The 23453-nt window shown below is 36.1% G+C and overlaps 1 protein-coding gene across 1 annotated transcript in view; it reads right to left on the reverse strand.

Annotated features, from left to right (window-relative positions):
- The window catches only part of Dpyd (dihydropyrimidine dehydrogenase), an 826486-nt gene that overhangs the window by 88497 nt on the left and 714536 nt on the right, over positions 1–23453 (reverse strand). The gene's annotated exons all lie outside the window — the stretch shown is intronic.

Below are 23453 nucleotides of genomic sequence, written 5' to 3' on the forward strand. Positions count from 1 at the left end.
CAGTATCCTCCTTAGATTCTGTTCTAGAAGAAGGATCCATTTTTTAATTTTTATTGAGTTTATCGGTACATTCTAGGTATACAGTACAGTTCCATTCATTACTGGGATCTTGCACCTTTACATGACAGGTCTTGGTTCTCATTTTTTCCCCTTGTCCCTGCCCTCCCTTCACCCCCTCTTCCCCTCTCCATTTACAAACACTTTCTTTCCAGTTTTTCCATTTTCTCATATTTTTTTCTTTTCTCTTATTCCCTTTCCCCTACCCTTCCCACTTTCCCTACACCTTTAGCATCCATTTTTTAAAATCCAAGTCATTTCTAGAAAATACCTTCATATGTCGATATGCATACAAATATCATACATCAGGCTTTCATTTTGATGAATTAGGTTAATTTTTGAAATATTACCACACTTTCCTCTTCTCTTTTTTTTGTAATCCTTGTTCCTTTCACTCCCTTCCCTTCTCTTGATCTCTGGATCCCCTTCTCATTTGGGAAAGATGTCTCCTTATTTTCTATTACCCATCTTTTATTTTGCTCTTTATTTAATTTGTGCTCTTTTTTTTATTTTGTGTTTTTCATATAAGAAAAACCATGTGAAATTTAAGCTTGTGTGTTTCATTTATTTTACCTAATATTATGGTCTTATGGAGTATTCATTTTTGTACCAATGACTAAAGTTTACCTTTCTTTATGGCCAAGTGGTACTCCACTTAATTTTCCTTATCTCATATCTTCCTTCATCTATTGATGGGCTGCCTCCAAGATTTTGCTACCGAGAACTGTGCTGATATAAACATTGGTATGGATGCGTTACTGTATTATGTCTTTAACTCTTTCATGAAGACACCTAGAAGGAGAATAGCTAGGTCAAAAAGAATTTCCAGTTTTAGCTTTCTGAAGAATTTCCATCCTGGTTTCCAAAGTGGTTGTACTAACATACATTCCCATCAACAATGAGGAAGGGTTTCATATTTTTCAATAGCCACACCACTGATTTCTTTATGATGGTTGTTCTTTCTGGAATGAGATGGAAGGTCAGCATTGTTTTATTTTGAGTGATTTTGAGCTTTTTTATGTATTCATTGTCCAGTTGTACTTCTTCTAGGAGGTGCTATTCATTTTTTATAGAGTCTTTTATTTTGGAAGGTCTAGTTTTTTTGAATTCCTTATATATTCTTGTTATTAGTCCTCTGTCTGAGGAACTGGCAAATATTTTTCCCGTGTTGTAGGTTTTCTTTTAACTGTTAGTTGTTTCTTTCGCTGTCCCGAAGTTTTTTAATTTGATATTTTCTTGATGTTGATTTGATATTCTGTTGATTCTTGGTACTAAGTTTTTCCTGTGCAAGCGAAGTCCTTACCTATGCCTAATACTTTAAGAGTTTTCTTACTGTCTCTTCTAGCAGATTACGTTCTATTTTACTTCTTTGATTCATTTTTATTTTAGTTTAGTGTATGGTGAGAGATTTGGGTCTACATTCAATCTTCTGCATGTAGATAGCGACTTTTCCCAACAGCATTTATTAGAGAGGCTATCTTTCCTCCAGTGCATGTCTTTGGTCCATTTGTCAAAAATCAAATAGTTGACTGTCCTTGAGGTTATTTCTGCATTCTTTCTTTTGTTACTTTGATTCTTATGTTTGTGTTTTGTGCCTATACCATGCTGGTTTTGTTACTGTAGCTTTATAATATACTTTCTAGTCTGGGAATGTGTTATTTTTGCTATTATAGGTCTCTTCTGGTTCCATACAAATTTTATGACTGTTTTCTCCAATTCTGTGAAGAATGCTGTGGATATTTTGATTGGGATTGCATTAAATCTGTGTATCAATTTTTAAAGTATGGCCATTTTGGCTTTGCTGCTTCCATTTAGTCAGGAATATGGGATATCTTTCCATTTTCTGATGTCCTCTTTGATTTACTTTTTTTTTCAGAGCACAGTAGTTTTCTCTCAGAAGTCTTTCACTTCCTTAGGTTGATTCCTAAGTATTTAATTTTTCTTGATGCTATTGTGAATGGTATTTTCCCCCCTAATTATTTCTTAGTGGGTTTATTAATAGTGTACAGGAGCACTGTTGATATTTGGGTGTTGATATTGTATCTTGCTGCATTAATGAATTTGGCTGTTAATTCTAAGAGTCTTTTGGTGGATTTTTGGGGTCTTCTGTACAGAGGATCATGTCATCTACAAATAATAATTTGACTTTTTTCCCTGTACATACCCCTTTTATTTATTTTTTTGCTTGATTGTTCTTGGTAATGTTTCAAATACAATGTCAATCAGAAGTGGTCATAGTCAGCACCTTGGTCTTATTCTTATTCCCAATCCTTAATTTACATACAGCACGAAGCCAGGTAAGCCTTTCAATAGGGCAGTCTACACATGGTGTGTCACCAAGTAAATGTTTGATAGGATGACTGTCTCAATGCCTTATTTGCATCAGAGGAGATAACCTGAGAATTTTGGATGTAAAAAAGCCCTTTACCTTATCCTTGGGGCTATTGTGAGGCCTTTCACCAGCTCACTATCATTCTGCAGATAATATTATTTTTTTCCACTTTTAATAAATATACACCTTTGCTGTCTTTTCTGTGTCTTGTCCAATTCTTTGTTCAGGACACCCAAAAAAGAAAGAAGCCCCATATGACTCTCCATGTGGTAAAAGGACTTTGGTCTTTCTCAACAGGAAAAAGAGACTAATAACATACCTTATATAGATGTCAGGGTTGAAACCACAGTCATAAGATTAAGGTAGATAAACATAAAAAGCTCTCAAAATAATATCAAATGAAGCTATTTTTATTATCATTGCCATAATTAGTCATTCTAAGCATGAACTTCTAATGAAGCTGGTGCTTTATCAAGAGATGGAATTACTGAATAGATTTATAACTCTTTACAAACTATAAATAAAAGTGGAAGTCTTCACAAGTGATCAGAATGGAATCAGTGAGGATATTTCATAAAGCTATACTGTTTTGCATGGGCAAATAAGCTTGTACCCATGAACTGCTTCTAATAGCAGTGTCATGACATAACACATATATCATTGAATGGTGAAACAAAATTTAGGCTATATTTTCTGTGAGTACAATTTTGAGGCATTATTACTCCCCTGAAAGACCTGTCATAATGCCAAGACATGGGCTGATGAGGCTCTGTATTTTAAAGCTCACAGGGACAAAGGAATCTTTGACATGGGGAAGTCTGTCTAGAGATTGTGTGAGAATGTTATTAACTGAATGACTGTGGTTGCAACCCTGACAACAAGAGTAAGAAATGGTGGTGAAAGTATATCTTGCATCTCACAGAATTTGAAGTACTCTCACTGTCACAATCTGAATAAATGATATTGTTATCTTTCTTCATAGTCTTTGTGGTCTCTAGCAACTGTAGAAGGAGAGTCAGAGTTTACAAGGTAGGTGGGTAGGTAGGTACTTAGGTAGATAGATAGATCGATAAATTGATCAGATAGATATATAGTTTTTTGGTGATTAACAGTTATTTGCCATCCTTTAAGTAGTTAAATACTTAAAACCCACTCACTTAGCTTCAGATGAGCCCAGAAGGGCGATGAACAGAAGTGAAGTAAATAATTAAATGTATAATATAAATCTGAAGGGAAAAGAAAAAAATAAGAGAAAAGGAAAAAAAATGGAAACAAAGTCTTTGTTAATAGGGAAGGGTGGAGGGGGTGAAGGGAGGTTAGGGGAATGGGGAAAATGATAAGAACCAAGATACATCATCATGTAAAGGTACAAGATCCCAGTGATGAATGTAACTATTGTATACCTAAAATGTACCAATAAAAATATATTTTAAAAAATAATACACTTCTGATAACTGTGTACATAAATTCATATGAATTTGTTTTTGTCACATGAATTTTCATAACCTGCATAAAACTTTTGTTAATGCTAAGAAAAAAGACATAGCTAATACTATAAATTCACTTAGATATCTCTGCCTTGCATATTTTGGTAGCAAATTAAATTTATCACTTCATTATCCCTTCCTGGCAGTTAGAAGTTGTAGATTTTAATGGAAGATGCCAGGGTAGCTAACAGAATCTTTTTGTCACAGAAGAAGGAAATGTAGAAGTAAAACTCACAGATTTGATGAGATTTATGCTAAAAGACAATGGAACCCCAAAGCATGAACTTATAGTGAAGCTGGTGCTTTATCAGGAGATGGAGTTAATTATTGAATAGATTCATAACTCTTTACAAACTATAAATAACAGTGGCAGTCTTCACAAATGATCCCAACGGAATCAATGAGGATATTATGCAAAGCTATGTTGTTTTCTTCCCACAGGAGTCAGTTTACCTGCCCCTTGCCAATGTTTCTAATTCCTAGCTCGGGATGGACACTTGTTTCTTTTTGTTTCTGTAACTCCAGTAGAATAAAAGCAGTTATGTTCAGAAAAGGAGTAATCAAGTACTTAAAGGCATAGTTTTTTCAGTAAACAGAATTAGTTTTGCACACTACATCCATTAGTATATAGCTAAACCTCTTTAACATCAATATTTACTTCTGCAAATTGAGGAGAAATCTCTATTTTTATCAGGTATATCTAAGTATTTATTCATGTATATGTACATATGATTACTTAAAACATATAGAGTTTACTATATATTTTTGCAATTGATTTTTTGTTTTGTTTTGTTTTTTGGTACCAGGGATTGAACCTGGACCTTGTGCTTGTGAGGCAGGCAGTGATACCACTGAGCTAAATCCCAGCCCTGCAATTGATTATTCTACTATAATAAAGCATTTATCTTTTTTATTACTTAATCTTCCACAGTGCCTGGCATATAACATATGCTCATTATTTGTTGAATAGATGTACATTTAAATGATTAAAATCCAAACCCAAGTTTTCTAAGTTAGGGAGAGATATGTAAAAATAAATTCTAATTATTATAAAAATCAGATCTATCACAAAAATCGTAAGTTGAGAAAAGTTGTGGGACATTTGTTGCTAGTCACAATATTGAAGAGATACGTCCTAGATAATAGAAAGTACTAAAGCAGAAACTTGAATATAAAGATACCAATATCAAAATATAGTTTTACTTTTTATAAATTTGTAGCACTGTACCAAATGCACAAAATGTACCTGAAATGAATGGAAATTCAACCTCAAGTTTTGTCTTCAGTTCCATAAATGTTATAATTTTTATTATCCATTAAGAACAATGCTATTATAAAACAAAATGTCAATGCATATATTAATGCATTAGAAATATATTTGGTTTAAAATCTCCAGCTAAGTTTCCAACTGGGTTTGTTTGCGTAAGGGTGGGTAGAAGCTAGGGCAAAAGAGCCCAGCCCTGCATGTAACACTGTATCAGCAATCAATTTAAGGTTCTGTTCTGGAAGCTTTGGCCTCAGGCAAGGCCAGCTTTTTGTTAACAGAGGCTGCAGGCACCCACTGATCCTGCAAAGCAAAGTAAGTTGAAGGCCTACCAAAGGACCTAATCAAATTTTCTGTCTGTAAGAAGCATATTCTCATTTGAATTGCGATGCCACATGTAGTACCTATACCACTCCTCAAGGAGCCAGATGTGTCCCTTCTTGATTTCTAAGCTCAGCTAGCTTCCCTGATGTGCAAGGTCTAAAGTTTTCCAGTTTCACACCCAGCTGCTGGCAAGTTGGCAGAGGGAAATACATTTGTTTATGCCCCCAGCTATCCCTTTTCCTTAAGCTGGTACCCAGCCAAGATTTTTATCTAGGTCCCAGTTACTTTTTTCCAATGGTTAACTTCAGAAAGTTTAATTCCTAAAGGCATCCTGATTAAAAGTAATTTGGACATTAAAAAAAAAGTCTTCAGGATTTCTTATATGTTTTATTTTGTTCCTAGAAATATCACCAAGTGATTACCCTCCAATTTCTTTGAGTTGTCCTTTTCTCATTTAAAAATTAATGCATTTTACTTCTGTGTATGTACACACACAGTAAATGCCAATTCCAAGTATACAGTTAGAGGAGTTTAGAAAAATACACCCATACTCTCATGAAACTGTCACTGCACTCAAGGTAGAGTACAAAAGTAGCACTCTAGAAATTCCCTTGTGCCTTCCTCTGGTCAGTCTTTACCTACCATTCTTCTGATTTCTGATAATAGATGTATTTCTTTCCTTTTGAAAATCGACATTACAAGACATTATTAGGTTTTCTTTTGTGTTTGACTTCTTTCGCTTAACATGTCTATGAGATTCTTATGTAATAAAACTTGATGAGTGTATTTTTATTACTCTTGAATTGATTCCTAAGAGTAGAAGTGTTGGGTATTACAAGAAGTGGATGAAGGATTTTTCAAAGTAGTTGTGCCATTTATACATCCTTGAGCAAAGTGTGCGATTTATAGTTGCTCCATGTCCTTGCTATCAGTCATGCTGCTAGAATGTTTAACTTTAGTCTTTTTTTACAGGTATGAAATAGTATCTCATCGGGAAAGCATTTTTCTCTCTTTTTTCCTTTAGTCTAGTTGTTTGCTCTTCCCCAGTACCATCTTTTATTTTTAAAAGCTCTTCCTAATTGCAGGCTAGGCTACCAAAACTATGGTGATGTGCGTGGATACCTGTTTCAAGGTGTGTAAGTCATTAATGACAAAGGATGCATTTACCAAAACATTTCCTTTATACACTTCCTTCTGCTAAGCCTCCTTTTGAGTTTCTCAGGAGAATAAACTAGTAGCATAATATTACAGATTTTTCAAAATTGCGGTGAATTAATTTTACAGAGCTATGTTGCATTTTGGTGTCAAAGGGATAAAAGAATAAAGGAAAAGGAGTGGGCCTGTAAAATATCTGTCCTTCAACCCTACCTTGTTTCCCTTATTTAACTGCTGCCTTTTTTGGGCCTTAACTCCTACCCATATCAGTTAATGCATTCCTTTTAGCCCAGGAAAAATCATCCTTGAAGCTCATTAGAATCAAGTGCATCTCTTATTAATTGGTTCAAAAGTGAAAAAAAATTCCCATTCCATGTTATTTAGCTTAAATGAATTTTTTAAACACAGAGCAAATCAATTGAACTGTTCTTTCATGTTGCTTCTTTCAACAGCTGAATATTCTATATGGCATTTCACAGAAATATGATTTGATTTGAGAACATCTGCAGCAGTCTGGAACACATTTTCCTCTGTACTTGACTTTTAGCTCATTATAGCTCTCAGATGTTCCCTCAGCAATCCTGTGACATATTGGAGTGTTACTGAACAAACATCAGTGAAGCCTATGTCTTGAGTAGTGTCAATCTCAGCTGAAAATGTTTTAGCTTTCTTAGCATCAACACTAGAAGAATTTAATTAACCCAATGAAACTTTCAAAATGATGGTTAATGCATGGAAGAAATGAGAAATCAGAAAAGTAGGGGGAAGAGTAAGATAAGTGCTTAACCTCCCACAAGCTGATGCTTGCCGCCCTCAGCCTGAGTTTAGGCAGACCATGAAAGCCTTGCTGTTCTGTACAGTTCCTCACATTCTTCCATGAAACCTCTGGCTTGATCTCTTGCCTCTATGGAGATGGAGAAGGTGGGCGTGGCAACCACTGCTGTCACACTCCCCCGGTCCCCACACAAGGTCAGCTTCTAGCCTCTAATCAGCTCTCTTCCAGCTGCTCTCCTGTTTTGAGCAGGTGGGGCTGAAAGACCAAGGTCAGAAGAGAGCTGTCGGCAGTAACATGGTTTTTTGCCCACTGCTGCTATTACATTAAGGAAGCAGCTGGTGAGATAATGTATGCCAAAGTGCTCTGTAAATTATAAAGTGCTTATATAATTGTCAGGGATAATCACTACTGTTGTTTTATTCCTAGGTTGCAGAAAGATCACCGAACTGGGCTTTTGGGTGACAAAGTCCACTAGAAAGCTGAACACATGGGCGTGTAGGGTCCCTCCCCAGGGAGGGTTTTGTTGAGATTCAAATTTGGAAGAGAAGAACAAGAAATATAACTGGCTTCATGGGTCAGATGAGCACATATAGAGGAGAGCCATACAGGTGTTTAAAGAACAAAAACAAAGAAGGTTATTTCCAAGAAGGTTCTTTTCACACAAACAAATATCGTTTATCTCCAGGCGTTTTCTTTGCTGTCTGTCTTAGGCATTCTTCCCACCCACTCACACTGGAAATTAAATTGCAGATTATTCGGGAAAACATTTTCAATCTCCTCTTGACTCTTGCTATTGTTACCAGAATACCTGGGTCATGTCCCAATGTGATGAAACCTGAATTGTGGACATGAGACAGGAGACTAGGGGTGCCCAAGATGGCTGGGGAAGTAGATGTGACCTGTTAATTACAAATCCTAACTACATGGGCAGGACAGTTCCCAAAGCCCTGCACGCGGACGCCTAGCAAGAACATGAACAGGTTCTCAATTGGATGGCCCAGACCCGAGGTCCGCCTGAGGCATGGCATCCCAGCACCGCCTCTCAGACACCTGTGTAGAAGTTCCTGCAGGTCTCCATGAGATTAGGACAGCATATGAGGATGCAGATGCCGTGAGGAGCCTGATACCATGGATTGCCTCCCGATAACCCACTCTGCTTTCTCCAGGGTGTTCTTTTATATTGCTTTTTCCTCTTTTACTTGTTTTAAATTTGCTCTGCAGAGTCAGTTTCTCTCTCACTCTTCACTTTTACACTTTTAAATAAATTTTGCTCATTTTGTTTACTTCTTTGTTTGAGATGCAAAAGAAGAACCTGGAGTCTAACTCTAGAAGAAGAGCCAAGCAACCCAAAACTCAAAGCGATATAGTCTTTAGAAGAGACTACATACTTTTAGGGTCCAATGCATGTAATGTCCACACAATGCCCATCATGCAGGGGCAATGTACCCTTGAGCCAAGAGTCTACCTGATCATGCTCTGATGAGGTACCAGACAGCCATAGGACAGCTGCCAGATGTTTTTGTAAGATGTCTGTAGGGTCATGAGTCAGTGCGTTCTATTTTGGGGTTCTGAACTCCATTTTGGAGCTGCTGTCCTTACTGCCTAACATGATTTTTACTCCTGTCTCACTAATTCCTGTTAGACTATCTTGTGTATATATCTGAATCACAGTAATAATCACGCTATAAGTATCTCTTTTATTTTCTAATTTCCATACTAGTCTGTGATCCCTTAAAGATGATAGTTATATTACATTGAATTAATGATGCCTGTCACATACTAGCTGCTAATAATTATTTGCTTGAAAGAGAGAAATCAGAAGAAAATAGTGGGTAAACATAGAAGGAGAAATTTCAAGTGTGCAGGAGAGGTGAGTTGTTGGGTGGGAATACAATTTGTAAAATACGAACTGGGAAATATACAAATTTGGTGATCACTAAATCATTTATAACTTTAGCAAGGGAAGTTTTGGTAATTTGGGGAGTGGAGGTGGGTAGAAATCTTTGATTAATTGAAGGCACAAAAGAAAACAAGGTAAACTGCATGATAAAATGGAACTTCTAAAGTTAGATTTTTTTCCTTACAAATGGCTTCTCCAAACTTCTTCATGCCTGGGGAACAGCAACCACCCACCCTTCTCAGTCTAGATAATATGCAGATGCTGATAAAAATCCCTTTCATTTCCACAGGCAAAGGAGGGAGGTGATAGGGGTTCCAGAAGGAAGGAAGTAGGCCTGAACTCGTCTATTACTACATTGTATCCCTTTTCACTGTAAAGGTTTCTCACTCTAAAAGACTCTAACACAACTGTACAGTTTTGGGCGTATGGTCCTAACTGATAGGTAACAGAAACGACTAGAACCTGAGCTGGGAAAGGGAGAAGTTCAGATCTTTTCTTCTTTCCTTCCCCTCCCACTCCACCTTCTCCTCCTTCTTGTATTTGGGACTAGACCCAGGGCCTTCACACTGAGCTACATCCCCAACTTTTTCAACTTTTCTTTTTGTTTTGAGATGGTCTTGCTAAATTTATCAGGTTGGGCTTAAACTTGTGATCTTCTTGCCTCAGCCTTCCAGATTGCTACTACAGCTATTACAGGTATGTGACACCATGACTGACTTCAGACTGTCTTTACTTCTCTCAATAATCCTGAGTAATCCTGCAGGATACATACTATCAAAACAGGTGTTTGGCCATGGAATGGGAGATAAAAGAAAGGATCTAAGTTGTCTATGGCTTACTACTCATGAGTACAACTCATACTCTGTTCATCTCTTGAGTTAGATTCAGTCACTTGTAGACTATCCTCTTCCTCATAACTTATTTAAAATTGGCCTATCTTAGTCTGTTCGGGCTGCTATAACAAAATATTACAAAAAGCAGACATTTATTTCTTACCATTCTGGAGGAAGATAAGTTCAAGACAAAAGTACTAGCAGACTTGGTATCTACTGAGGGCTTGCTCCTTCAAAGCTAGTACCTTCTTACTGTGTCTACATATGAAAGAAGGGGCCTGGGTTCTCTGTTCTGGGACCTCTTTCATATTGGCACCAATTCCGTGTGAACAACTGGTTTCTAAAGGCCCAATTTCAGTAACAGTGCCCTGTTGGGAGTTAGGATTTCAGTGTATGAATTTTAGGGGGTCACAAACATTCAGTCCATTGTAGAGGCACAATGGAAGAAACAATATTTTAGCTGCCTAATATGGAAAAAAGGTTCTGTGGTAGCTTTGGGTGCTTGACCAAGAAATTGGACCACAGGTAAAGTGATGAAATGGGAAAATGCTTCCTGGCACTAGCTGCCAGCAGGGACAAGAAGTACAGAAAGAGATGTGAAGAACACTGAAGATGAACTCATTCATTTTACACTTTCTCACAGGGCTGAAGAGCTGTCCAACTCCTCTGGAAACTGCTATAAATTATATAGAATTCTATGTTAATTCTCATAGGTTGATTGGATTGTGGTAATCATCAAGCCTAAAATCTTGTGGCTTACCAAAATTCATCTTTCACTCACAAAAAAGTTTGCAGTAGCATTTGCAATTCAGAAATACGATGTCTCAGTGGTCAATGTTACTTATTTTATGTTGCCATTATCTCAATCTGAGACAGACTTCCTCTGTCACAGCAGAGAAAAGAGGCAAGGAGAACTGAATACTGCCTCTTGAACACTTCTGCCCCAAGAATCACCTACCAAATGTTGCTTGCATTTCATTGATTAAATCAAGTTATTTATTCAGATGGAGCATCCAAGAGGCAAAGAAATTTAACTTCTATAGAACCAGGAAGGATTAAAAAATAGGGAACGCTTGTGAGACTAGCAATATCTACTACAAACAAAAAAGGCACAAACAAGTCAAGTCACATTGCAGGCTTGCTGTATTTATCAATGAAAACTCTCTCCAGTAATAATGGAACATTTTTCCCCCCTAGGAAGACTGGTTCATCAAAAATGTCATATTTTTACTTCTCTCAGTTTCAGCTGAGATCTACATTCAAAGGAAATACTTGGTCACTCTTAGGATTTGAAAGATGCCAGACTCATAGCCCTTAAATTGTAACAAATGGCAGAGGAACAAGACCACCCCTACAGGCTTCTGAAAGCAAAAAGGTATAGGCTTCATTTACCTGGGCAGAAGTGGACTAACAGCAAGCAAGAGGGAGAACAAAGAAAAGCCATCATACTTTGTAGGGCACTGGAAGAGAGGTCTGGTGCATCTGTCGTGTAAAGCAGTCAGAGAAAATATTTGTGGTCCAGGTACATGCAGTATTTAAGGCAGATGCATGGATATTTTCAGGTGATTTGGGATTGAAAAGATGCTGTACTTTGTAGCTGTTATCTCTATGCTGGGAACATCACATCTTGTGTTCTGTGTTACATCTGCTCTCAGATAGCGTGACTTTTGTCCTTTTGTCAAACCTGCACCAGCCGCCTGTGTTTTTTATTTATTTATTTATTTATTTTTTAAATCTTGTCAAACTGTAGCTTGGAATTAAACAGCATATTCATTAACCAGTTCACAACCAGGTCAAGCCTGACATCCATGATGAGTGATATTCTACTGGTCAGTTGAATATGAAGAGAATAACTGTCAACAGAAGACTTAGGAAAGGTTTTATGATTAAAATAAGATAAAATGGGATAACACTGGTAAGTGGGGAAGACAAGTGAAATGATTTAAAGATGTATGGCAGTACTTCTTCAAACAGCTTGGTCTTTGTTTGCTGGAAACAATCTTCAGCAGAGTGGCCAGCCAGGTGTGAGGGGCTGGAAGGGAAGCTTCAGGGCACTTTTAGTTTGCAAGACAACTTCACACACAGTGCCTGAAGCTGCAAATCAAAGAATTCTCTGTGCAGCATTAGGTACATTCTCTGTGGAGGTTGTCGCATCTTCTCAGCCATATTTCTAGCAGGTCACCTGTGACTGCGAAGCACAGATCTATTACAGGGTGTGGATCTGACATACTAGGAAGACTGATTTCCAAGATTATACAGTATAAGATAGAGTAGGTGTTTAGGAATTGGGTGGTTAGTAGGTCAATTTGGGTAACCAAATGGAGTAGCAGTTCTAGCAAGAAGAGGACAGATATCTTACCCGAATAGCTAAACCTACTTGGTCAAATCTGGATTGAGCTAAGAGATTAGGCCAGGAGAAGCTGGATGGACAATTGGATGTGATCTATCAATTACAGAGACCCAGAAGATGTCACAGAACATAGTTTCCAAAGTCTGTGCTAGGACCAATCAGAAAGCACTATCTTTAATCCTTCATTAACATCTTGTGCAAAATTAAGGGTGCTTTTGACAGGATGGCCTAGATCTGACGTCAGGCTGAGGAATGAGAGATGCAAAAGACTCAACTATAAACCTCTTCACCACTCTGAACTTCTCAGTTGCCCACCACACTCTGAAGAGATACTTCTTGTCCTACCTTAATAAATGTAGACCCTCACTATCTTTTTCATGTGTCTTGTCCAACCTTTGTTCATGACACCAAGAATCTGGGACAAATCCCTGAAAAGAATCTATAGGACCCCCAGAGCCAGTAATTGGATGGCCAATTTGTTAAATTTCCCTTGCCTTAAGATGGCTGCCACATGGACTAGTAGTCTCCATGTCAAAATATGGCTTCTCACAACAAAGGACAGGCTTCTTCCCATCCTGCCTCTTCTCCCGCCAAAAGAGTAACCAGATACTTGCTACCTCCTAGCAGCTAGTGATGTCACAAGCTCCTCCTAGTGATGTCACAGTCTCCTCCAATCTCTTGTCATCACCTCCCTCAATTCCACCCCAGCTCAGTCTAAGCCCAGCCCACTCGTATAAAAAAGCTCCCTGTTCTGCTGTGCTGCTCTTTCTCCTTTGTTCAGAGATAGCCCAGAAGATCCTCCCCATAATAAAGGCTTGTTATGGTCCTGGTCTGGTCCTGATTTTTGGCTCTTTTTACCTAACACAATTATTTTGTGCTATTGAAAATACACTGGTCTATCCTATTTATGATTCTAGGGTTTTGGTAAAGTATTTTTCTAGAGATTATGGTCCATATTATTTTGAAGCTAAAAAATAATTTAATTATGATTTGTTTTATTTATTTATAAATTAAATCCCCCATTTTTTATTTTAAGTAATGCACATTTAGGCAAGACTAATTGGGTAAGATTAGGCCAGACTAATTGGTCTAAACCTTAATATAATTAAAATTTCCATTGACTCTTTACACTATCAAAATGACACTTTGACTCCTATAATTACTAGGAAATTATGTTTTTATTCTAATATTCCCTTTATTAGTGGGAAGATAGGCTCAACTGAAGATATAACAAATACATTTTTTTTTCAGAAAAAGTCTCAGAGACAACTCAGAATTACAAAGAAATATTTTGTTTAACTTCATAAAAATCACGATTAGGACCAAAACTAACTGGTTTGCAGTTGGGCATGGTGGTGCATGTCTGTAATTCCAGCACTCAGGAGGCTGAGGCAGGAAGATCACTGTGAGTTCGAGACCAACCTGGGCTGTATCGTGAGTTCCAGGTCAGCCTCAACTTAGTGAGACCCTGACTCAAAAAAACAAAAACAAAACTAACTGGTTTGCTACAAATGTCCACTGATTGTGGGGAGTTCTTAAGAGAGAGCTCAAAGAATAGTTAAGGCTAGAATTTGAACTCAAATTTTAATTTACTTGCTTATCGTAATAAAATATTTTAAAATTTTCAATCTCTACCCAGAATAAGAAAAACCTCATTTTTCCATGTTTTAAAAGTAACACCCAAATTAATGTAAGCTGTGTTGGGGATGAAAAGCACTTTTACACAAAGTTCTAAGTATATAATTAATATTAATAAGGTGCATTCTGATTAAAGTAGTTACATTTGATGAAGTATGAGGCATTATACTTAACCACTTACTTTCATGAATGTGACAAAGGAAATAATTACATTTGTGCTTGGTAATTAGATATCAAATTTATATGGTAAGGAGAAATGAGAATTCATATTTTTCATAAGCATTTTGGACAAAGGAAAGGAACTGATGGGAGAAAGGCAAGGCAATGAAAATGCTGGTGAGCTGCTTCTTACTGCAGGCAGGCAAGGAGGCAGCTGTGGTGATTAAAATTAATAAAAAAAACTGCAACAGAAATTCCCCACCCAGCTGACTTGTCAGAGCTCACACTTGGACACAGAAGTGGAAAGCCAAGTTCGTCAACATCTCGTCCCATTTTCGTACTCACACAGGTCTTGACAACTGATCACACACTTCTGCTGGGCTTGGCTTTGCCTCAGAAGTGTTGCGCTCACAGGTACTACCGACTGATTACAGTCGCCCTGCAGAATGAACTGACTCACCCTGGCATGCGAGGACCCAAGCTGAGAAGTCTTATTGATTTACAAACTGTTCTGGTTCCAAGGAACTACATCTTCTATAGCACGGGGACTCCTACCGGTATCAGCACATCCCTTAATGATTTATAAAAAATTCAAACATTATTACATTCAATTTGGCAATTGCAGTGACTCCTCCCTTCTATTTTAGGAACAATGACTGATCACTTGGTTCAATTAGTGCCCAAACTTAAAATTAACTATTTTAGCTAGAAAGGAAATTCTCTTGAATTATTTAGAAGCTTTTGTGTGAAAGGGTGTGTTTCAAAGGACAAAGATGATAGGTTTTCACCAGATCAAATAAAATTAAGCTAGCAAGACCATGATATAATGGAAGATTAAGAAAACTTACAAAAACAATATGTACATGACATCTGAAAAATGTACATAAAAGATAGAAATGAACTCCTACAGTATTGTTCAAATATTTAAATTTGCTATAAGATTATCCATATATTTTGGATATGGACATGTCACATATGTAGTATTACTTAAAAATTTCTCTCTCTCTCTCGGCTATGTTCTATGAAATGAACAATAAACAATGAGCTAAATGTTTATATATATATATATATATATACATATGTGTGTATGTGTGTGTGTGTGTGTATGTGTTTGAACTTGAACTTTTAGGGAATATGTATGTGTTGTACACAATTACAATAATAACTACCATGCATTGATTGCCTACTATGTGCTATAAATTTTATGTAAATGATTTGTGATCTTCACAAAATATCTGTAAAGAGGTATCATTATCTCAATTTGCTTTGTGGAAATGAAGTGGCTGATGGGGGATTCATGTAGCTGGTCTACTAATATGACACTATGCCTAGATTTGAACCCAGAACTTTTGGATTCCAAATACTTTCTTTTTAAAAAAAATTGAATTTATTGGTACATTCTAGGTAGACAGTAGAGTTACATTCATTACTGGGATCTTGTACCTTTACATGCCAGGTCTTGGTTCTCATTTTTTCCTGTTGTCCCCACCCTTCCTTCACCCTCCCCTCCCCTCCCCCCTTCAAACATTTTAATTCCATTTTTACATTTTCTCATATTTTTTTCCTTTTCCCTTATTCCCCTTTCCCTATCCTTCTCACTGTCCCTACACCTTTGGTCCTTTTCTTCCTATTTGCTGAGTGTCCCATTAGGATCCTGAATACTATTTTAGTTTTCCACACCAGAGATACTATTTGGTATTTGCATATGTTTGCCTTATTTATTTCACTAAGAAGTATATCCTCAAAATGTACCCATTTAACTATGAATGAATCTAGTGTCTCATTCTTTATGGCTGAGTAGTATTCCATTTTATAGAAAAATCACATCTTCTTTATCCAGTTTCTTTCTTTTTACCACATCACATTTGACTTATTTATGGGATAATTACAAGCAGAGATTATCAGATGGTCAGAACTACTAAAGGGGTCATGGATTCTTGTCCAGTATTTTTTACTTCAAGTAGAAATAATCATCTTCATAAAACTGGTACCTGTTTTATTTTTATAGGACAGTCTGTAGTCTGGCATTCTGCCTAAGAAATTATTCAAAATCATCTGGTGATATTTAGAAATGGAGATTAAATCCCTCTAACATCTATGCAGCACACTCTGATCTCTTAAGTTTAAAAATTTTGAACTTATAGGGAATGGTAATCCCTCTCTCTCTCCCTCTCTCTCTCTCTCTCTCTCTCTCTCTCTCTGGTATGTTCTATGAAATGAACAATGAACTAAAACAATTAAAAATATTTAGCTTCATGAAATCTGGCTGTAGTCATTGAAACTGCTCTTTGTAATAATGTTTTGTATTTCAGTCATTATCCAAAGAATGACAGAAATGTAAATGTCATCTGAAACTTCTCTAACATAATGTAACCATCTGGCAGTCCCAGGAAGAATCACCACAGGGACAAAGCTGCAATGGGAGAAGATAATATAGACAAGGACTACAGGGTCATAAGTGAACTTAAAGGAAAAATGCTTTCCTCTCTCTCCCTTCTTCCCTTTACTGTGTGAGCACTGATAATGGCTACTAGAGAAAAATGTGGAAAGAAAGACCTATTGCAGATAGATGAAAACAAGGGGCAAGAGCCTACAGGCAGGTTCCTATGATAAGATTTCTCATTCTAAGGTTCTATATACAGAACTGGTTGATGAGATCAAATTATTCCAGGTTATATTTAAGATATTACATACATTTATTTTGGTCACAAGTTTCTTTGGGAGATAGAAGTATTATGGATATTTTCTCCCATTTGGTGACTTGAGTTTTTGTTTCTTAACTGTCTTTTGATGAACAGAAGGAAGTTAGTTGTGATGAAGCATGACTGATGAATTATTCTTGGTATAGTTAGTACTTTTTTGGTATCCTGTCCTAGAATTTTTCTTTGCACCAAGGTCATGAAGATATTTATTCATACTTTCATTTAAAATTTTATAATCTAGAAGTACATTGATATATGCCTTGTGGGTAATTTTGCTGGAAACCTCAAATTTGCCTTTAGATATGATATATCTAAGTCTACTTCCATGTTCTCTATGAAGTAGGCATGAGATTATTTAAGTATGAGACGCCATTAATTCTAGTGCCATTTGTCAAAAGGACTTTCCTTTCTCCATTGGATTGTTTTTGCACATTTTTCAAAAATCAGTTGAGTGTATATGTGTGGGACTATTTCTTAACTTTCTATCTTCTCCATTGATTTATTTGTCTGTTCTGACAACAAAACACACTAGCTTGATTATTGTATATCTACAGAAAATCTTGAAGGCAGATAGTATAAGTTTCTAACTTTATTCTTCTTTTTCTAGATTATTGTTATTATTTTGATTCCTTGATTTCCAATGTAAAGTTTAAAATCAGCCCTCCAACTTTTATAAAACTACATGTTGGAATTTTACTGGGATCATAAATTTGGAGAAAACTGACACAGGATCACGTGATTTATGTTTTCCTTAAGTTTTCCTCATCAATCCTTTCTAGGTTTCAGTATGCATATATTGCATGCATTTTAATTTGTTCCACAGTATTTTACAGTTTTTAGCTGCTATTACAAATGGCATTTAAAATTTAATTTCCAGTGTTTATTTTTTATAACTTAATTCTGTGCATTGTTTTAAATCTTGAAGCTTTGTCAAGTTCGCCTATTTTAATTATGTTTTTATAGGTTCTTTAGGATATTTTACTTTCATAATCATAGCATCTGCAAATAAAAATAGTTTAAGACCTATCTTACAAATCTAGATACCATTCATTTCTTTTTATATCCTTATTGTACTCTTTAGACCCCCCACTACAACATGGAATATAGGAGAAAATAACATCTTTTTAACATTAATTATGATTCTACCTATATATTTTAAAAATAGCTTTCAACTGATTGAAAAAGTTTCTCTCTCTAATGGATTACTTAGGGCTATTATAATGAATGCATGTTAGATTTTGTCAAATGGTTTAATTCAAGAATTTATACCTTGAAAACATTAAGAATGCCTAAAATTCAATTCAAATCAATCAAAAATAGGCAAAAGATTTGAAAAAATACTTCACAGAAACAGGAAGACACATACATATCCAACAAGGACATGCAATTTGTAAACTCATTAGTTGCTATTGAACGAATGAAAACTAAAATCCTAGTGAGATCCTCATACAGATGTACTAGAATGCCTAACCCTGAGAAGCCAGAGAACATTAAATGTCAGGGGGAATGTGGAAGAACCCAACACTCACTCAAAACTGGCAAGAATGCAAAATGGAATAGTCACTTCAAATCGGTTTGAAAGCTTCTTGTAAAAGTCATATATCTACTTAATGATGAAGAAATCACATTGCTATATATGACCCAGGATAAATGGGAACATATATTCACAAAAAGTTATGCAACGGTGCTTATAAAAACACTTATAATAACAAATAGTAAAAACAGCTCAAATGTCACTGAATATGAATAAACAAATGAGTGTGTTTCCAAATAAAAAGAAATGAACCAATAATATGTAATAGTGTTCATAAAAACATGAACAAATAATTCTATGTTGATAGAAACTAGATGGTGTTTGCTCTGGTGGTAGTAGGGGTCAGATCATGGCTGGGAAAGTACAACGGATCCCCGAGGATTTAACAATGTTCTATATGTTGGTGGAAGTGAGAATTTCATGGTATATGCCTTTATCATAATTCATCAAATGTTTCAGATTTGGGTATTTTTCTTTAATGAAATTATTTCTCCATTTAGAAAGCCAACACAAACCTTTTTTTTCCCAATGCTGAAGATCAAATCCAGGGGTTCATATATGCCAAGCAAACCTTCTACCACGGAGCTACATCCCCAGCTCTGTTGACACAGAAGCTTACATTTGTAAATAGGAAGCACTACAGTGTTCTCACGTGACTGCTCTTATTAGGCCTTTTGCAATGTTGTGGACTTTACATTATGTTTGAGTATTTTGTTTTCTGTGATGGAAAATTTGCCCGAAGTGAATAAAAAACAGACAACAACATATAAAATCACCACAACCACATAATGGTAGTTTTATGATACTATGTTCTTTTGGCTTTAAAAATAACTAAAAATGATGTCTCCGGTCATATGGACACAATTTTAGTTTTCATCATCAAAACAAAGTCTTGTTGTCAGAGTTGCTATACAAGCCCATGACAGCATTTGTGATTTTATCCTAATGGAAGGTTTTAATGAGCAAAAATTATATTCACTTATTAATACCACTGATATGTATTTTATCATGTTTTAATACCTACTGAAAGTAATTTGGCACATTTACTGTTTTCTTCTAAAATGACTGCTATTCTTGAAAGAGCCTAGCTTGAATTTTAGTTATAAATTGGCTTTCTTCTTTTTTTCTCCTCAATAAGAACATCATGAATATTTTGTGCAATTAATTTTATAAACTTGTAGCATTGTGCTGGGTGCTTGAAAACTCAGTTATAAATAAGACCATGATCTCTGGACACAAAATGTTCTTAAAGATATGCAGCAGTGGACAAGTAGACAGATAACTAGAAGACAGTATGAGAAATACTAGTTATATGAACAAAGGACTATGACAGAGAAAGAAGTGTCTTGACTTTCCTCGCATGAAAGGAAGAGATTCGTAGATGGTTTAGTAAAAGACTTGAAATTTAAGGTAAATTAAAAGATACATTAGTGATTGATCATTACATTCATTGAGCAATTTGGCTTCTGTGCCACTGCCCCAATCTGGCAGACACTGTGTTACTCACTGGCACATGAGGTGTGAGCTGAGCCCTTAAGAGAGTCACAATCTGAACACATTTTGTCAAGCCAAAAATGTATGAAGGCTGCCTACCTGCCTACCTTGCTCTTTTTATTATGCCTTGTTTCCCTCTCATTTTATTAAACTAGGCTTATGCACAAAATGGGATTTTAAGTTGGAAGCTTTTTTTAATGTTCTTTTCATATCTATGTACTAGAAAACGTAATAGCTTGAAGAGTCAAGTAACTACTAATTCTAATGTTACTACCACTCCAGGTTCTTATTCATTTATTTATTTAGTACTTATTCAAACAACATTTATTAAGCTCTTATTAGAATACAAAGATGAATAAGATATTTATTATTTATAAGCCATGTATAATATGATTTAGTCTCTAAAAGAAAAAGCAGGCATGCACAAACTCAACTGCTGCGTGCTATCCGCTGCACCTGAGGTTCAGGAAGAAAAGGAGAAATTGATTGTTAAGAGGTCAGGGGTCAATGTGAGGAGAAGGCGATGCTTAAGAATTTTTCCTTGGTGAATTGGAAAGCTGAAATAGATGCAGGTAACAGCATGTGAGAAATCTTGCGGACCTCAAGCCATCAGAAGATGTTGGCTTCTGCTGCTTTCCTTCCAAGGCTCCGGGGAGTCTTCTGTAGGTCCTGCTGTCATCCCCAGTGTAGAACAGTGCAAACATTTCCTTCTGTGCTTTTCTGTTCCAATACTGAAGTGCTTTATCTCCTTCATATTTCTAAGTAGATCATCTCAACATAATTTTTATTTTCCACATCTCAAAACACCCATGAGAAATATTTTATTTTCTATCATTAAAATATCCACTTATTTTCCGATTCTAAGAATTTCTGTGTAAACGTATGTCTGCAGTTATATTCCCACTTACTTAGGTATTTTTTACAAGTTTTTATTTAAAATATGTGGAGCCAAAACATGCATTGATTCAGATGTGGGCAGAAGGTTAAGAAAGGTAAAATGGTCCACATATCCCAAATTGACCTAAACACTCCCACCTCTAGCCCCAGCAAGGTAATGGGCAGCAACCTGGAATCAAATACATTAGTCTGTCTGCAGTAAACATTTAAAAGTGCTCTAAGAAGAATAAGAAGAGATTATTTATAAGCTCACATTAGTTCAGGTCAGGGTTTCTTCCAAATGAGTCATGTGTAAAAAAAAAAAAAAATGATTTCATCATTTTTTTAGGTTTCGGAAGTGATAATGAGGGATTGAGGACCTATTGTGGTTGTCTTTCATTTATAAACAGGTTTAGAGAGATTAAGCAACTTGTCCAAGTTGTCTAGCTATTAAGCAATGAAGCATCACACAAACCTAGTAGTTTTGCTGTTAACCCTGCTAGTAATTGTTGTCCTATATGCAGACTCCTCATTAGGTATCCCTAACCGTTGGCCATTTAGAAACCATTGTTAAATCTCACTTTCCTTTCTTGCCTCTCTTTCTATTTCATTTCTTTTCTGGCTCAAAATCATTACTGCTAGATTTCCCCATGTTCTGCTCAAGATTAGCTTCTCAACCTGCGGGTGTGCTGTTGCTGTTATCATCTGCTCCATTCCTTTTGGCAATGAAGAATCTTCCATTGGATTCATGATGGGAAAATGCAGATTCCTGGACCTACTGCTCATCAACTGAGTCAGGATGCATGGGGCCTGGAAATCTGTATTTCCCCCTAAAATAACTCATAGTTTTTAAGCACCAATATTTACATATGGGCAACTATGTTGTGGCAAAACTGATGACCACTCTTTCCAAGGATTTGCTCTCCTCTTTTAGGTACTGATTTAAACAATTTACACTGTAAAAGTATAAAACCATCACTTCTTTCCCTTCAAAAGTTACCTGAAGGAACATTGCTTGGGGAGTTAAATAGAAAATGAGGCGCGCATAAGCTTGGAATATCGGTATATGAACTGTATCAATCACTTGAAGGGTAACATGGCTAACAAGGCACAGTTCTTTCTATAGTCAGAGTTTTGTTTAGTGTCCATCATGAAACACTGCATTTTAATTGGTTTTCCTAAGTACTCAAATTTATTTTAGCCTGACCTATGAATGAAAGATTAAATGGTATAAGAATTGTACATTCCAAGCAAAATTTTCCTGACTAAAGAAGCCAGCTACTTCTACTGAGTCTTCCAATAAAAGGTGTACATCTCTCATTTTCCTTCTAGCATGAAAAAATCTATAAGGTGTAAGGATCAGCAGCCTACTTTTGAGCTAATGAAAGCATAATATGAGTTGCTTTCAAAGATACCACACACACACACACACACACACACACACACACACATACACACACACACACACACACACACACACCACAAGGAAGGAACAATTAGGATGCCACCTGTACCCTGCATTCAGAGCACTTTGATTCAATACTAGGGATATTAACCTAAAGGGGATATTCACTATTGTTGTAATCATGTCAGTCTGCACCAGAGAATTCAGGAGCACAAATCTATTACCAGACCATCTGCTTGTTCCTCAACTTAGTGCTGAGAAATGAATCACCAATATAAGCACATAGCAAAACTCTATCTTTTTAAAAATTGATAATGTTGAAAAATACACTTATGATTTTGATGAAGGTGGCCTTACTAAAATAAAGGCTGAATCTAGTTAGAAAATCAATTTCCATTTGTGTCATCCACACAAGTTTCCCAGTCATTATTCATCTTTTATTTGAATATGTAAGTTTTGAAATGACCGTGAAAGTCTTTTAAGGATGAAAACATTTACAGTGCAATGCTGCTACTTATATTTCAGCTCACGTGGTAACCACCCACATTTGAGACAATGCTTTTATAGATGATCATATACATCATGTCTGAAACAATTTCCTTGAGATGTTTACATTGAACGAGTTAATGTCATTTGTGAATTTTTTTCAGTTGTAAACAAATCTAGGTTATTGACAATCATTGATAAAAGCAAGAACCCTTTCTGGCTAAATACTGCAGACTCAGTTTATGATAATATGATTAGTTACACTAACAGTGCTGCTTAGGCACTGTCTTGCTAATTACAATATTATAAATATTAATGTCACAGCCTTTCTGTTTGATTGCCACTCATGGAATCATTCATCACGATATTTTCCTGGAACTCATATTGTAAGATTTTATTTCCTTGCCTCTTTTCTTTTTCATTATTGGTCTCACAATCATACACATTATTCTTCAAGATGGTTTTATTTTTGTCTATGTGTTAGGAGAGGGACAGTTATATTTCTCAGTAGAATAACCAGTTATATGATGCTCTCTTATTCTCCCTGAGTTCCTCACCCAGCCATCCAAAGCAGGGTACCCGGGGTTTTTGTTTTCCATTCTTTTTCATGTGACCTGCTTCAAGTTAAGATTCATTTGAATTATTAAATGCTTCCTTAAAGAATCTTTTTATACTGCCTCTC

The sequence above is a fragment of the Fukomys damarensis genome, unplaced genomic scaffold (genome assembly GCF_012274545.1).
Source record: "Fukomys damarensis isolate Sample0158 unplaced genomic scaffold, DMR_v1.0_HiC HiC_scaffold_33, whole genome shotgun sequence".
NCBI classification, from domain to species: Eukaryota; Metazoa; Chordata; class Mammalia; order Rodentia; family Bathyergidae; genus Fukomys; species Fukomys damarensis.